At 40.3% G+C, this 17,613-nt stretch overlaps 1 long non-coding RNA gene across 5 annotated transcripts in view; it reads left to right on the top strand.

Moving 5' to 3' along the window:
- LOC142104526 (uncharacterized) overlaps nt 1-8,457 on the top strand; it is a 283,957-nt gene extending 275,500 nt beyond the window's left edge. For 4 of the 5 annotated variants that reach the window (XR_012679582.1, XR_012679581.1, XR_012679583.1 and 1 more), the window contains exon 6: nt 6,480-8,457. This is a non-coding gene — a long non-coding RNA (uncharacterized LOC142104526). The remainder of the gene's footprint in view (nt 1-6,479) is intronic. The other variant, XR_012679580.1, reaches the window with a different exon arrangement.
- Nucleotides 8,458-17,613: the final 9,156 nt, after the last annotated feature.

The following is a 17,613-nucleotide window of genomic DNA, read 5'->3' as shown; positions in this document are numbered from 1 at the left end:
AAAATATAATATAGCATACAAAATTCTGCGGAATTGTATAATGGGGAAGTAGAGCATATTACATAGATGTAAAATATTGAACATTCAAGCAGCATTACACTGTACATAAGGCGTAATGTGCACGTTATATAACCAACAGTTGTTGTAAAGAACATGCAAGTGTTACGAGCCGCGGCGGTGCCTAGCTGCCGCAACTCGCTATGCCCGATCAGTGCATCCCGCCCGTCTCCATGATGACCGGAACGTCACTTTCGGTTTTCGTCCCGGCTATTGCTAGGGCAGTGGACGGGATGTTCAGCTGTTACCACCATGTTCCGGCTGGAGGGGCAGTAATCATTATTATCATCAGCCTCCTGGGGGCTGATTCAGGCCTCCCTCCTGATTGGCTCCTTTCGGTTATAGCGCTCAGTTTCCTGGTTGCTTACCTGCTCATGTACTCTGTACCTGTACTGCTTGATTGATCCTTCTGTGTATGACCTATGGCTTGTTTCTTTGACTGTGATTTATTGCTGATGGCCCTAACCTCTACCTGATACTCGGATTCTCTTTCAGCTGGCCCTGATCCTTTTCTTGGACCTCACCTCGCTGGCTGCTTATGCCCCGAGACCTCGGCCTGTTCCTGACTATGCTTTTCTATTGCCAGCACCCCCTTGCCCGAGCTACGGTTATATCCATAAGCTTCTACTACGCTGAGTTTAAGACCTGGGCCATCTGAGAACATGAGTGTGCAAGCTTTACTGGAAAGGTGGCTGCTATAGGTGAAGACCTCTACCACCTTGTTGTACAAGCTTATGACAACAGCCGTTAGCCGTGACATTATAACCGGCCAGTGAAGAATTTGGAAGAACGCATGGATGAAAACAACCAGTGCGACAGACCTTGGACCATCTGGGATAAGCTTTCAATCTGACTAGCCAGGACCTGAGTTGGAGAAGGATTTGTCCTGCTTTCATCCATGGAAGCGAGTCCTTCCAACCCCCCCACCCTATTATAAGTTACCACTGATGCCAAGTGGCTATGCAGTAGTTATTAATTGGCAAACATCTCATCTGACATGGACAGAGACTAATAAAACCACCACCCACCTCCCCGATAGTCCCTGTTCCTCATTGCTGGGGAAGGAAGAGCCGATGTGCAGAACATGCCACAGTGGAGCTCCCTCATAGACATCATCATGTTGTTGATATAATGACATTTGAAAGTACCAATGCCAAATCAATTGGCACTCAGGCTTCAAGTGTTTATTATGTTGGCAGACTGGGGGGGGGGGGGGGGGGGTAATTGAACCAACAGACTGTTCTGCTCCTTTTTGGAGGCCCGATTTGATCAGCATCTCCAGGATGTGGTTAAGGGGATCCCAGAGTGAAATTGTCCTTAAACTATGGGTAATAATAACAGAGGATAGGGTAGCTCTTTTCTCCCTACTCCAGCACATACTTAGTAGTTGTGAATAAATAACTGGCAGCATTTTACAGACAACACACAAGAGCTAACACTCCATGTCTTAGGGATAGTGACCCTCAGTCATATACTGTCCTCCCTAGCAGCTCTACTGACCTCCCAGCATCAAGTCAGTCTCTACTTTACTCAAATGTTCCTCATCCCCTTCACTAGACATGGAGCTCACACTCACACAGGCAGTACCATTATGCTAAGGTTCCCTGGCTCCTCAGTATTACCTGCTAAATGCTTAGACTTCACAGTTTCAGGTTGGTGTACTATCGATTCCAGTAGACCCGTAAATATACTCAATGTCTCTGCAGCTCTGCATGGTTCTCGCTAGGTTCCCACTCAGAACTTTGCCCTCTCTCTCTGCTCAGTGTATCTCCGATCAACTACCAGACAAGGTCAAAACTATCATGATGGACACTGGTCATACTTGAATAGACTCCACAGAGCTCATTTAGTGTAGGACATCAGATTAATTATTGCCGATCATTCATTTGGATTATGGGAAGGTTCTTAGTCTAAGGGGTGCTTAAAATACTAAAAACACATGACACCAAACTCAATTTACATCTTCCCATTAGGGGCTGACTTATCAATGGCGAAATGCACAACTGCCAGCAAAAATTGGTGTTTTGGCCAACCATAGGGCTTTTTCTCATTTAGCCCTATACATGAACGGGTTATAGCTGGGGATAACATTGCTATTGCAGCAATAACCATGTTGGCAATATGAATTGCTGGCATTTGTCGACAATGGCTTCCACGTGCCTATTTAAAAAATACTGCTGTTGCTGGTTCTTCTGCAATATTTAAAAATGCTTTAATCGAGGACTGTTTCATTAAAAAAAATGTTTAAAATTTTTTGACTATATTTTATACTTTTTGTTTCTTTAACAAGTGGTACTGATAGCCCAGGCTGGTGAACCATTATGGTAACCCTTACAGTTCCGGGACAATATTGCCAAAACAGCTGAGTATTGCAATAATCTTTTGATAAGTTGCAGCAATAAGAGATTTTTTGTTTATTGCCGCAATGAAAAAAAAATAAAAAATCAGCTTATCAACGGAAAAAGGTGCTTATTGATTAAATGGGATTCTTAATTTATTTACAAAGAGTAGCAGAGCAGGTCTGAAGCTCACACACCCCTCTATTGGCTCAGTTTACTGCCTCAACTGCCCAATCAGTGCTCTTCACACCCAAGGTTTCACTGTCGTCTTCCCAATAGCTGTATGTTCGCGAATGTCATCTATAGAACTCTTAAAGTAAAAGAATAGATTATTAATTTAAAAAAAAACAAAGCATGGATCCTATCACAGATTCATAGACATAATCTGAGTCCTAACTGAGAACCCCTCAGACAGGAACTCACTCACTCAGGATTAATATGCAGATGATAGAAACCCTTCTCATGGGATTATAATTGTATTGAGAACTAGCATCTCTCCACCAGAGTTTTAAACAATGATTAAACCATATATTGATCCGAAGAAGAGCTGGGAATCCTCAAACACTGAGACTCGCCGAGCTGTGCTTAATACTAATCTTTTGCACTGAGATAATAATACACTTTAACGGTCAAACATATGGTGGATTTCTAAAGATCAGCCGTCTGAAATGTTGTACAACATGTCAGGGCTGCAGTTCTTGCTAAAATACTAACTTAATCATGAAAATTTTAGAGCCTCATTAAAAAGTGGATAAAGTCCATATTTGGCGTGGCAGAACTCAAAGGTTAAAGTTGTATATAATGTGTTCAGTAGACATTTTAAGTCATTATCTCTGAATGCCATGGTTTATCCTACTTATACGGTACTAAAGAGGAAACCAAAGAGAGGAAGAGAAAAAGAAATGCCTTTACGATAATGACGGCAATCATCGTAAAACTGATCGATGAGTCAGTAGGATTTTCTAGTCATCAGTGACCATTGACATGTTCCCCCCCCATTTCTATTACACCCATTACTTGGAAGAAAGGACATCCCGGTAAACAATGCAAAAGCGGACTATAATATTATTCAAAAACACTTGTGAGACATTAAATGTATTGGAACGATATTTCACAATCAATCATTAATATCCTTTTTCAGTTTCAGGACAAAGGTCTTGAGGAAGTCAGCAGACATTAAGTGTCGGAGAGAAAGCAGAAATTCAGAAATGATTACAAAGCTTTGACACGTAAAAAAAAAAACAACCTGCTATTTTATTCATGCTTACACATGATCACATATTCATTATTTTTTATTGTATTACAATAGAGCGCATTCTTGTGATAAATTAATAGGCTATTACGGAGCCCGTGTCATTTGTCAGCCTCGGAAGAGAAACTGGCCGTTCTATTTTATTTTTTTGTTTTGATCTCCACCAGAAAGAAACTTTGAAAGTCAAACAAGAACTATAATATTGACCTTTCTGCAAAGCTGCCCTATATTCACTGGTTGTCAGCACAAGTATGCAGGGAGCCATTTGTCACTGCCATCCGTCACTCCTGTGCCATTCCCATCAGCCCCATTATCTGGGATCAAATGAGAGCCTAGGATATAGCCTGAAGGATCATTAAAGCCTCCGCTCTCAGGTTCTTCAGGTAGTCCATGTGGCCTGTTATTTATAATAAAGGCACAGCACAGCAGAACTGCCTACAACTGGCCCAGGAGGCATGCAGTAAGGACAAGCACAGAGATGTCATCAGTGAAGGACAGTTAAAAGTGGACGGTCCCCGTCCCCCACTGTAAGCGTAAAGGATTTATTGAACATCTGTTCAGTGCACAGCCAGGAAGATTGATTAATTTAATTGCTCACACTTTCCTAAACTAACTTTTGAATATTTAATGTCAAGTTTGAAGGATATCACACTGTGTTGTGTCTCCATCTCAGAACTTTTGAATGGGTTTCGTTGACAATTCAAGTTATACAAAGGTCCAAACAATATAAACAACATACAATAAATAATCTTCTCATCTCTGTATGGTTTTGTAGTTACATTTCTATGGTAATGCCATATGTACTGTGTTATACTGTAATGCCTGATATCGTATGAAGTATAAACAATGAATAGAAGATGGTTTCACTTATGTTACAGAACACCAATATTTATAACAACGCAATTCAAAATACTATAAGGCATATTCGCTTGTCCGTATGCGGTCGAGGGCTAAACATTCATTTGGTCGACATTCAGAAAATTGACAACGTTAGGTCAACAATTCAAATGTCAACAGTATTATTAGGTCGCAAATTGAAATGTAGACAGTATTATTAGCTTGACAATTCAAATGTATTATATGGTTAGGGATATTATTGTCGACCTAATAATACTGTCTAAATTCGAATTTTCAATCTGTTAACATTACAATTGTCAAATTTCCAACCCTGTCCTATATTGTGGTGTCGACCAAATAAATGTTGATTGTAACTGTCTAACATAAGTATCACACCCTCAACACAAGTGTCCAATAATACGTCCAGTTTGGCCAATCATATATGTTGCCAAATCAGATAATTCACCAACTTGATGCTCAGAGTGGATTCCATTGAGTGCTGTTAGTGTGCTTGGATGATGACCGCACACATATGGAGATGATGGTCATCATCTAAATGCATTTTGACATTTGAACACTGCTATTCTTAATTGTGGCAAGCCTAGCTAGCCGTCACATTACAGTATATGTGGGTACTTTCACATACTGTATTGGCAAGAACCAACGTAAAAGATCCCAGGTGTGTAGCACATCATGTATAAACAAAGGTGGCTATAATTACAAAATATGTATCAATAAGTCACACAACGTTAAAACATTGAGTAAATAGGTTCTATTATTTACAATACTTTAGCGGGGAGGACTAAGTTCTGTTGTTGGGATGTTTTATAATATTATGTCACTTTCTCCTTTATATTTGGTGACACATTCAGCGATATCGGACATTTGGCCCAATATGGCAGCACGCGTGGCCCCTAGGTCTACATGATACCTAATAATCTGATCATACTCTGCATGTTAGAAAACACAGATAGAAGATGATCACTATCCACCTGTGTGTGGTCATCGTCTGACCGCACAAACAGACCTCAGAGTCTGCAAACGATCACTTGGGGCTCAATTTACTAAACTGCAGGTTTGAAGAAGTGCAGATGTTGCCTATAGCAACCAATCAGATTATAGCTGTCATTTGTTTAGTACATTCTACAAAATGACAGCTAGAATCTGATTGGTTGCTATAGGCAACATCTCCACGTTTTCAAACCCGCAGTTTAGTAAATATACCCCTTGGTCTCAAGTGCAGAATGGACACATCTTTTCCATTTGGTTACCCATGTCTATGGTCTAATTTGACAGTGATCCCGTCGCTCAGCGCTCACGAGGAGAGACAGACTCTGCACTAGACAAATTACCTGTAATAATACTGCAAGACTGGTTTTGTTTTTTTTTAATCTAGGGAAAAATTTGTTACTTATGAGACTGTTCAATTGTACAACAAAATCAAAGCAGCAATATTTACTGTACATAACAAGGAGATAATATGTAAACTTCACAATTCAGTGCATCTGACACCTACACTATACCTTCCAACATTTATCTAGGGAAGATACACCCAGCCCCGAGATCCATGCAAACTATGCATTAAATTCACTCAAAACATCCCAGACTTACTTTCTGATGAAGCCCCTCTTGCTATCCGCCGTCCCTTTCGCCCCCACACTCTCCCATTGCAATCGGGACAGTTTGGAGGAATCCGCAGTGTATGCAGCTATGTGTTTCCCCAAATATTTAGCCTATTAACACATTCCAACCTCAGTGATGTCATTATGTATCAGAGAATTGGTTGAGCCAACAAAATTCTCCTCCATTGTGACTATGTGATGAATACATTTTATAATGTATCTATGTAACTACTTTCCATTACTGCATCCAACAAGTAACTCAGAGCTCATATCTCTCTCTGTCCGAGGGCTACACGTTCATAGGCAGGAATTATAACTTAATGTAAAGCTGCAAAAATCCACATTGCTAATAATTCTGTTTTTTTCCTACAGCAATCTGCAATTACATCTGACTGAAGTAAAATAAAAGTCCACTCATGATGTGACGATCATTCCGTCCCTGAATGTGACCGTACACAATGCATCCAGCAGCAACAAGGGGCTCACATTGTCAAGGCCAGAGCCAGGTGCCTCTGCTACGTACATCCTTCTACATCAGTCATACTGCAGGGAGCAGACAATTAATTCTGGAGCAAAATTGAAAGTCAGAGGCAGGGTGTGAAAGAACACAATGACAATAATAAAGAAGGCATGGCTTCACATTAATCTCCCTCACTTCAGGGCTGTCAGGGGCGGCTTGGCGGTGACTAATGCCAAGCTTTGCATACAGTGGTCACAGACATGAGCACCGGTTCTCTCTACAGCATCCGTGTTTCGCTTTATTGGGTTTTTGACTCTTTAGGCCTCAGTGAAACAAGCAGACACGCTGGTCTTGAAAGATCGACGCACAGTCCCTTCATCTTCTCAGCACAGATCAATACACAGAACACCAGGAGGGAGCTTGGCAGGGATGTCTGCAGATCTCCGGAGCCACCAAAATATCATTTGTGTAACTTTTTTTTTTTTTTTCTTTTAATCCGGACAGCTCGGCAGATATGGGGTTAAAACAATAAAACTTTTAAGAGGGCTCTTAGAACGCAGCTGAATAAACTTGCCCCACTCAGAACACACAAATCCATTAACATCGCAAAAGGTTGTGATGTTCTTTTGAGGAGGATAAGGTTTCATTGATTTTATTGTCATCTTTCACGCAAGTAGTAAATGGCCTAACATTTAAGGTGCCCTGTAATTATTCCTGAAAAGCAAGACATCAATGTAAAATTTATTGTTATCCAGCGGACATGTTGACAGAAATACAGTAGTCTCCCTTATTGCCAACAGATTACTGAAAAGGTTAAAACCCAGTTCCTGGTGTAATAAGGATAGATAGAAACTAAAAATTATTCACTGAAATAAACCGGAGCCACGGATGCCTTGAACGAAGCATCTGTCACTGTCGGGCCGGCGGATTTTACTTCCCCTTCCATAGGTGCCGGTGTTATTCTACGCTCATGTAGAAGGATTTATCATACTTTTTCACTTGTTTACTGACCAATGTGGCAATTACTCCAATTTTATGCCTGGTCAGTAAAGACTATTTATCAAGTGCTGACCCAGGCATAAAGTGGGAGAGATTCACTCAATAAGAAGCTGGAGAGATTTGGTGTTTAACTAGAATATCGGAGGAATTGCAGCCGGGTTTGCATGATAATAGGAAGACTAAACGCGTCCAGCAATTTATCACAGCACTCCCGTGTCCCTGCTGATCCGGTATAATGCCTGTGGTGGCGTCACAGTGTCGCTGCTCGCTAGAGAGACTGTTAGAGAAGGGAGACTGGACTGACTCGTAGGACAGACTCTTCTCCTCATCGAAACCATAAGAAATATAGACTGAAACAATAGCCATGCGGGCCAGGACTCCAGGTTTTTGTAGCTCCCACCCCTGCTGTGCCCCCCACCACACTTCCAACAATCCAGAGAGCTCCATGGCCTCAGACTCTACCAAGTCCTACATGTATATTATACTATTAAATATGGTTTTGTGTTACTTACATTTTCATCTCTCAACATAGACTGTAACTCATAATATTGTGCGGGAATCTATATACTTGGGGGCACTGTCATTTTGAAAGAAAAAACTTGGAATCTCAGCGATATATTTGCCCTTCAATTGTGAAAGAGGATTCTGGTTTTCTTCATGTGACAGTGAATGGCTTTTATACATGCACTGTATCTAACCCTATCTGCTTAATTAAAGATCTCATTAAGAAAAACTTGTGTAGTAAGGTCTTTTGGAATGACCATGACCAATCTTCCTTTGCAAAATGTTCCCATTACGTGTCCTTGTGTCCCTTTGTCCCATAGATTGTAAGCTTGTGAGCAGGGTTCTCTTACATCTCTGTCTGTATGTATTACCCAGTATTGTTTTATTAAGGTTTGTTTCCAGTTGTAAAGCGCTACGGAATTTGATGGCGCTATATAAATAAATGATGATGATGATTACGTACTTTGTCACGCATAATCATGTTTAGTAGCAATAGCCATTCAGCCGACAAGTTAGATCTTTGTGAGCTACGATGGCACTTGTGGGCACACCTGCCTTAACAATATTTGGGGGAGGGCCTGGCGATGTTGTCCACCCTCCCGAGACCCCAGTTCTTCTGAGTATGTGCGGGGGCTAGTACATGCGCACTAAGGCCTTGTTTGTGTGGGGTCCTCTAAATGGGGATTCACTGCATATGCCCTGACCCCTGTTGCCAGGCCCCCCTCACCTCCGGCCCAAGCACCCACCCCACCTGCTGTCTTTTTAAATTAACCTTATAATAATTTCCCCTCCTAAAATGACTTCTGGTACCTTGTACAGTCACAGATGACCAAGCTGTGACATGATACTTATCATATGCAAAAAGTGTATCCGTTGCCTACACAACGCGGAGGCACAATACCGTGGGTTGTATGTCGTGCCCTATGGCTCACTGACATCACTCATTCTTAAAGAATGGATATTAAGAAATATGGCTGATCCCGCTGTGTATAAGGAACAGGTATATTTTAACAACAGGGCATCGTTAGTGCTCATCTGACTGCAAATACTCTCTCACAATAAGATTTTAATCCACAGGGAGAAAGAACTTCTCATCCAAAGAGAAAACTAACTATTTTAATTGATTAAATACTTTTAAATAGAACATAGATTTGCTCAATGTAAACAAGAAGCAAACTCAGGTTTGGTGTGAACAAATTATCTTTGTTTTCCAGTGAATCAGACATATAGAAGACATAACAATCTGCACCTCAAGTCTAAACTCTGAAATGTGCAAGCAGATTTATGCAATAAAATGTTAGCAAATTGCAGTTTGCAATTTGATGCTAATTAGACATAAGGCAGATACATGCAATGATAAATTAACAGCGCAGGGTAGGATTATAGTAACCGATGCCCGTTTGTAAGAAATCGGAAACCTGAGAAGAAATCGTAAATTTTTGGAATTATAGTAATTGCATTTTTCAAATCCCCCCCAAGTATCTTGCCTGTCAGATTTATAATCATACAGATCTAGCACTCAGTGTGTTTGGCTTAGGGGGGTTTACCTGGTCCTTGTTGAATCTAGGTTGCATTTATTTATGTAATCGTTTGTAGGGAAAGAAAAAAACTCTGTATTATTGCAAACACCTCACACTAATTTAATATATAGGGAGGGAATTCTGAGAAGTGTTTGCACTCCTTTCATTAATCAATTAACACATACTGACTTTATTTTAACTGGAAGGGGAATGCGTTTTTACCACACATCATCGTATTGGTGACATCTAAATTTAAGACCAAATAGACTATAACACATTGGAAAATAAATACAGTACTATTTCCTTATAAATCAAGGTGTATAATTGAAATTTGAGAAAAGCCAGAGTTCTACTATATGGACAAAAGTATTCGCTTGATCATTACACAAAACAGGGACTGTAATGACATTGTATTCAAATACATATACTTTAATATGGAGTTGGTCCCCACTTTGCACGATAACAGCTCCCACTCTTCTTGGAAGGCTTTCCACAAGATGTTGAAGTGTTTCTGTGGGAATTTGTACCCATTCATTCTGTAGAGCATTTATTAGGTCAGTCAGGCACTGATGTTGGACGAGAAGGTCTGGCTCACAATCTCTGTTCCAGTTCATCCCAAAGGTGTTCAATGGGGTTGAGGTCAGGGCTCTGTGCAGGCCAGTTAAGTTCTTCCACACCGAACTCATCAAACCCTGTCTTTGTAGTCTTTGCTTTGTGCACTGGGGCACAGATATGTTGGAATAGAAAAGGGCCTTCCCCAAACTGTTGCCACAAAGTTGGAAGCATAGCATTGTCCAAATGACTTGGTATGCTGAAGCATTAAGATAGCCCTTCACTGGAGATAAAGGGCATAGCCCAAACCCTGAAAAACAGCCCCATACCATTTTCCCTCCACCACCAAAATTCACAGTTGACATAAGGCAGTTAACGTTCTTCTGACATCCGCCAAACCCAGACTGGCCCATCTGCCAACAGAGAAGCATGATTCATCACAGAACACGTTTCCACTGTGCATTGTCTGTGTGCTTTACACCACTCCATCTGACGCTTGGCATTGGTCTTGGTGATGTGAGGCTTGTATGCAGCTGCTCATCCATGGAAGCCCATTCCATTAAGCTCCCTACGCACAGTTTTTGTGCTTACATTAATGATAGTGGAAGTTTGGAACTCGTCAGTTATGGAATCAGCATTGGCGACTTTTATGCACCATGCGATTTAGCAGTCGTTGACCCCTCTCTATGATTTTACGTGGTCTTCTGCTTCTGGCTGAGTTGCTGTTGTTCCTAAATGCTTCCACTTTCTAATAATATCACTTACAGTTGACCGTGGAATATCAGTCTTATTGCAAAGGTGGCATCTATCACAGTACCACGCCTAAACTCACTGAGCTCTTCAGAATGACCCATTTTGTATCACAAATGTTTGCAAATGAAGACTACATGGCTAGATGCTAGATTTTATACACCTCTGGCAATGGGTCTGATTGGAACACCTCAATTCAATAAATAACAGGTGTGGCCAAATACTTTTGTCCATATAGTGTACTTTATGGAGGGAAAAAAGTTTGGTCCTGTTTTAACAATAATTTTGTGTTTTTTAATGTCAACAATGTTAAAACTTATACAGCAGTAAAGATATATTTACTATACAACAATCGTAGGTAACAAGTAGCTCCACATATGTTGGGAAACTACAAAACTCAGCATATCCTGGTTGGAAGGTTGTCATAGTGATTTTCTCTTACCTTAGCCTGATTGACTACAAAGTCTGGTCCTGTCTATTTATCTGGTCACTACCATCCCTACTAGAAATATCTAGGGCTTCGTGCTTAAGGCCTGATGACAAATGAATATCGGTAAGATTCCTACACAGAAAGGGTAGTGGATAAGTGGAATATCCTCCATCAGAGTTGAGGCTAATACAGTAGAGCAATTTAAACATGCTTGGGATAGACATAATGATATCATTATAAAGAATAAGGGATCAAATACAGTTTAAGGTTACCATTTGTTAAAAAATGGGCAGACTAGATGGGCCAAGCGGTTCTTATCTGCTGTCAAATTTTAAGTTTACAAATGGGAAGCTCAGACATTGCAGTTTTTATTGCTAACTACACAACTAGATGGTCAGCCTGCATCAACAAGGGGAGGTTCCTATAACATGCAATGTGATGTCAGGAACATAAACTGTGACACAGTGTCGGTCATTGGCTGTCTGCATTGTCATATGACCTCTTTTCGACTATGTCCAAGAACTTAGATCAGTGATGGGCAGCCTGTGATACTTCAAGGGTCGCATATGCAGCCCATTAACCACAATACCATCAGTTTTACACAGACATACACCTCCTTCTCTCTTACTCTACTACCCTATTTCGTTCTCTCCCCTCTGAACATCTCGCCTCCCCAATAAATAAAAATATATTTTCCCCTCCTGTTCAGTGTTACTTAAAATCTGTTTATTTATTCAGATGCTACTTGTGTTTTACTTATGCTAATTAGATTTTGTTTTACTAATTGCTGTTTACACTGTTTCTGAAGTTCTACGCAGTTTCTTTCCAGCATTTTGTTGACGTGTGTTGTCTTGTTGGTTTTGAGTATTCTGATATATGCTGCAATTTATTAAAATTTTTATTGCATTCTTTTATGTTATTTCAAAAATGCTTTAATAAAAATGTATTTTTCAAAAATAAAAAACATCTCCCCCAGGTAAAAGCTCACCAGGCTGCCTGGTGCCCATCACTGACTTAGATAGTAAAATTGATACAGTATATAGAGAGGAGGATTAAACCAGTGAATCCTAGAAAGTAGAAGCAGAAGTCGTCACAACAGTTTAGGATAAACAGGAAAAACAGCCTTTAAAAAACCCAATAGTAAATGTAAGTGGAAGTGATACAGCAACTATGTTACAACTACGAATTCTAAACAGCACATCAGGATTTTAGGTTTTACTTTGTTTCTATTTTTGAAGAATCTGGTATTATCCAAGCAGTTTAACACTGTAGCAAAACAACATCAATGGACTCTGTGTCCTAAGAGGTGTCAGAGCATCAGAAACTAATGGATTAAACTTTGCATGACCCGGGGCTAGCATATTGTATACCAGATACGTTGTGTAACTTTATCTCCAGTGCGAAGGGAACATCAGGAAAGTATGAATATGCAGGTGTTGTGCAGCTGTGGATAAAGGTTATTAATGAATATTTTGCTGTCTGTTAATATGGATATGTGCTGACTCCTTCTTGTTCTTTCAACACCACTTTCAGCTGCACAAAATCTGAGCTGCAAAACTGAATGTCACCGTAAGGAGCATCAGCAGTCCGGGCTGCCAACCATTAGTAATTATACGACCATCAATGAAACAAAATAAGTCTACAGATTCAGTCTGTAAAAAACAGAAGAATCAGTAAAAACCAGAACGGCTTCATTCAATTCTACAGTGTCCTTAAGGGGTCTGTCCATAGGAACTCCATCATTACAGAGATACAGACTGATACTACTACTTTTTCCAGGTATAACGGGCGGGATGACAATTATGCCACTACTCTTATTCTTGGCACAAGAAAGCATCCATAGATTCAAAACTCTCCTACCTTTCATGGCCAACAATCTGGCAATAACGTAAACACCGGTGGGAAGAATATCTGAAGAAGGTCAAAGGTTCTGGGTTCAGCACCCTGCCATTATATTAGGGAGATGGGGAGTTACTTTAGAGGCAGAGTGGATTTCTTCAGCTACCTGTATGTAACATTGTATCTATCACCATTGTATGCCTGGCATCCTACCACTTAATTAAAGGCTACCTCCACTTCTACGGAACATTCTCCTCCCCCAATGTTTTGTAGGACTAAAAATGTTTTTTGAAGCACCAAATTTGGTCTTTAGTAATCAAAGCTTGTTACCAGTGACTATACCAGTCCATTGTCAATATACTGCTTGTGCTGGGGGAATCCATCTCCCCTATGGACCCCCTCCCCCACACGGATATTATAATCCCAGCACAACGTTATATACGAGCTTGGATCGAGCATGACCTTTGTGTCTCCATGATGTCATTGGTTCCTAGTGAACGGATATTCTTGTTATTCCATGAACATTGAATAAGAAAACAGCTGCCTGCATTGTAAGGACATTGTACATTGTGCATTGTAAGGACAGGTGCTCTTTAAGTTATCATATTGTAATATAAATCGTGGAGCTACATGCCCAGATAAATACTTCTAGGTGAATGCAGCGGAAAGTCTGACTTTAGCAGTGATCCGGCTGCATTAAGTCGGACACGTTCTCATCATCTGGGTTTTAAACTGTGACAAGGCAATAAATGGTCTGGCGCTCGCTTCATATCTAACCTTGAGAGACGATGAGGCTGCGACACCAACATTAGTGCATTAGTCAGCTCTCCTCTGATGGTGTCATTTACATCTCAAAGTACAGTTAAAGCACAGTTAAAGTTCCCCTGACCGATATACAACAGTTCCGCTGTTACAAAACAACCTCTCTGCACTGTATCAGTGGTCTACAAATGTACAAGGACATTACATTGTAGGGTCTGATGCAGAGTGGGTACTATGTCACCTTGTGTCACCTATTTTGTGGGAAATCGCTTTGCGTGTGCCCAGAAAATTATCCTTACACCGATGCAGGGATTAAAAGCAAGTACAATGGTAACTACCCTTTATAATGGCAAATATGCAGATAAATTATATTTTTCTGTGCAAAACAACTTGTGTCCGTATGTTTTATGGATAATGTATTGGAAAATAAAGTGAAAATAAACTGTACATGGAATAATTATGCTGTTCCTGTAAGAACCCGACCAATGATAATGTGTGCCATGTCACATTGGGGTGTGCCACGTCTCCTTGGGGTGTCCCTAGTGCATGTGACCCAGTGCATATAGCCCCCTATTCACTACAATCACATATAGTTCCAAATGCCCACTCGGTACAATCTAGTGCCCAGCACACAGCTTCATATCAGGACAGGAGCAAACATCAAAGTCCAGTGATGCCAACATATACACACAGCCCCGTGCCACAGTAACAGCCCCGTGCCACAGTAACAGCCCTGTGCCCAATCAACACAGCATTCATCCCTGGGCCGGGAACTCCATTGTTCTGTCCCTCAATATTTATAACCTGCACTGTCATTAGTTTCCTGTATACAGACTGGTTTTCAATATAAGAAACAAAACCTCTATACTGAAACCAACAACACGGGTGGCTTCCAAAAACACTTGTTAGCAGTGGACACATTTTCTTAGTTTGCTGTGTGCTAAGTTTCCTCACCACGTCTCCTACTTATTAATGTGCAGTAATTACACAGGTTTCCTAAAGCTGCTGATCATCCCCGCAATTTACTATGAAAATATCACCTGAGTAGCTGAGTGACACTGAACAATACTGCCTGGGAGTAGTAAGGGTTCACTTACCACATCACTGGGCCAGTCTTGCGGGTGGAATGAATATACTATATATATATCTCATCATCTATTTATTTATATAGCGCCACTAATTCCGCAGCTCTGTACAGAGAACTCTCATCAAACCCTGCCCCATTGGAGCAGGGACTGATGTGACATACATACATAACATAACATACATACAGACCGAGAGAGACTAAGGGCAATTTGATATTAGCCAATTAACCTACAATATGTTTTTGGATTGTGGGAGGAAACCGGAACACCCGGAGAAAAGCCACGCAAACATGGGGAGAACATACAAACTCCACACATATAAGGCCATGGTCAGGAATCAAACTCAGTGCTGTGATATATATATATATATATATATATTACACACACACACACATACATATAGGTGTATGGTGGTATGTCATACCGTCACTTCTCCTGCTGCCTTCATTGTCAAACTATCAAATTCCATTCAATTTCCACTCTGACTACTGTATATATATTTTTTTAAATATTTACATTTGGAAATATAAAGCATTATTTCCAGTCATTATATTCTGCTATCTCCATCCTGAGATGGAAACAGGGAAACTACCCGTTTTTCACCGGAGATCAGGCTTTTCCCTGCTTAATATATAGGCCTCTATGTGACTGCAAGAAATGGTCCCAAATATGTAGGTTACCCAGTGTTTTGGGATCTCTGTTCCTGTGACTCCCCCATCACTGGGATGTTGTTGTCAATGACAACCTCTAGTTTCAGTAAAATGTAATAATTACAGTGCTGAGTTCAAGGTTACATTGTGCACAGAAAATTAGTGTTTTATTTATAAAATTCATCCCAGATAACTATCAGAACATTAATAAAATACTCATATCCGTCAGTCTTTGATGAACTTTGTCCTTTACAAAATGCAAATAAAATCCAATATACTGCTAAAAGAAGAGATAAAACAATAATGGCTTTACAGACATCACACTGACTGGGTGATTGGATCAACTTTACTGATCACTAATAGTTTAACATTCTGATAGATACAGATAATGTACATTTCTCTGTACACAGAAACAGCTAGATTTTATTTAAATGCATCGTAATTATGGTGAGTGATAAGTTTATAACAGTGTTCTTTTTTTTTTTTTTTTTTTAGCAATTAGTGAATTATAATGAAGCCGAGGTAGCAGGATCAAACAGATTGATTAGCTGATGAGAAGTAGATTACCCTGCTATAAGATAACAAGAGAGTGCAGACAGAGTGCATGAAGTCACTGGACGAGGACGTGACATTGTGTGGGGAGACGTATCAGGAAAAGGGGACAGTGTGAGCAGTTAGGAGAGATGATGGTAGTAAGTATGGGTGTATTTACTGGGGGCACTTACTGGAATAGCAGGGTGAGTTATGTGGTTAGATGTGGGGAGGCAAGTGGAATGGGTGGTGGGCTAATTGGAGAGAAGTTCTATATATAGATCCCAGACACCCTGAAATGTGGTGTATAACCTTTAAAGGTGTGTGAAAGACATGTAAACAAAATCAAAACGTTATGATCAGGTTACATAGAATTCAGATTGGATTAACTGGAAAAATGTTATCATAATATAATAAAATTGTGTATGTGATCTAATAATACAAGTCTTTAGGATTTTATTCCCTCGCTCCACAAGACTTTCCTCTAGTTTTCAAATCTTCAAGCGTTCTCTGAAAACCCACCTCTTCAGACAAGCTTATAGTATTCCTGTACCACCTTCTTAATCTCCCTAGGTTACCCTATTACTACCCTCTACACAGCTAACACAAGAAAACAACCCTCTGACCAACATAGTTGTGTGACTGATCACACAACCCACTAAATACTTTTTAACCTTTGCATTCTAGCTGAAAAATATTCAATATGATGTAGCATTTACCCCTGTGTATCCAACTCCCATTATCCTATAGATTGTAAGCTTGCGAGCAGGGCCCTCTTACCTCTCTATATGTGTGTGCATTATCCACAATTGATTTATTACTGTTTGTTCCCAATTGTAAAGCGCTACGGTATCTGCTGGCGCTATATAAATAAATGATGATGATGCCTAGTAACCCTCTTCCTAACTCTTCTACCTCTATCACGATCACATCCCCACTCCTTGTCACCCTATTTGTGTCCCCCCTTCCCTTTAGGATGTAAGCTCTCAGGAGCAGGGCCCTATATCCTTGTGTTCTCCTTCTACTATCCCACCGCCCTCTGTACCTCTAGGCTTCTTTCCTTAGCTCTGTCTTGCTGACCCCAGGCCTACTTCACGTTGGACCATCACTCCCACTCACTCTCCTGTAAATAGCTTGATCGGCATTACCAAGATGTCTGTGTATGATTTGTGTAGTCAGTAAGTCTGGTCTTTGCATTATTTTGTTATTCATGTATTATGTAATGTGTTATGGGTCATTGCTGTCTGATTATTGTATACTACTGTAAATGTCATGTATGGCGCTGTGGACCTTTTGTGGCACTTTATAAATAACAGGCAATAAAAATAATTTGATGCACTGTGCATGTTCTGCCAAATAAAAAAATCTTTGCAGGTGTCCGGTAATCTTTCAATTTTTTTCAGTGCGATCCAATGAATTTCTGA

The sequence above is a fragment of the Mixophyes fleayi genome, chromosome 10, assembly GCF_038048845.1.
Source record: "Mixophyes fleayi isolate aMixFle1 chromosome 10, aMixFle1.hap1, whole genome shotgun sequence".
Taxonomy (NCBI): domain Eukaryota; kingdom Metazoa; phylum Chordata; class Amphibia; order Anura; family Limnodynastidae; genus Mixophyes; species Mixophyes fleayi.
Note: the sequence above shows the minus strand (reverse complement) of the source record. Positions and strands in the feature narration are given on the sequence as shown.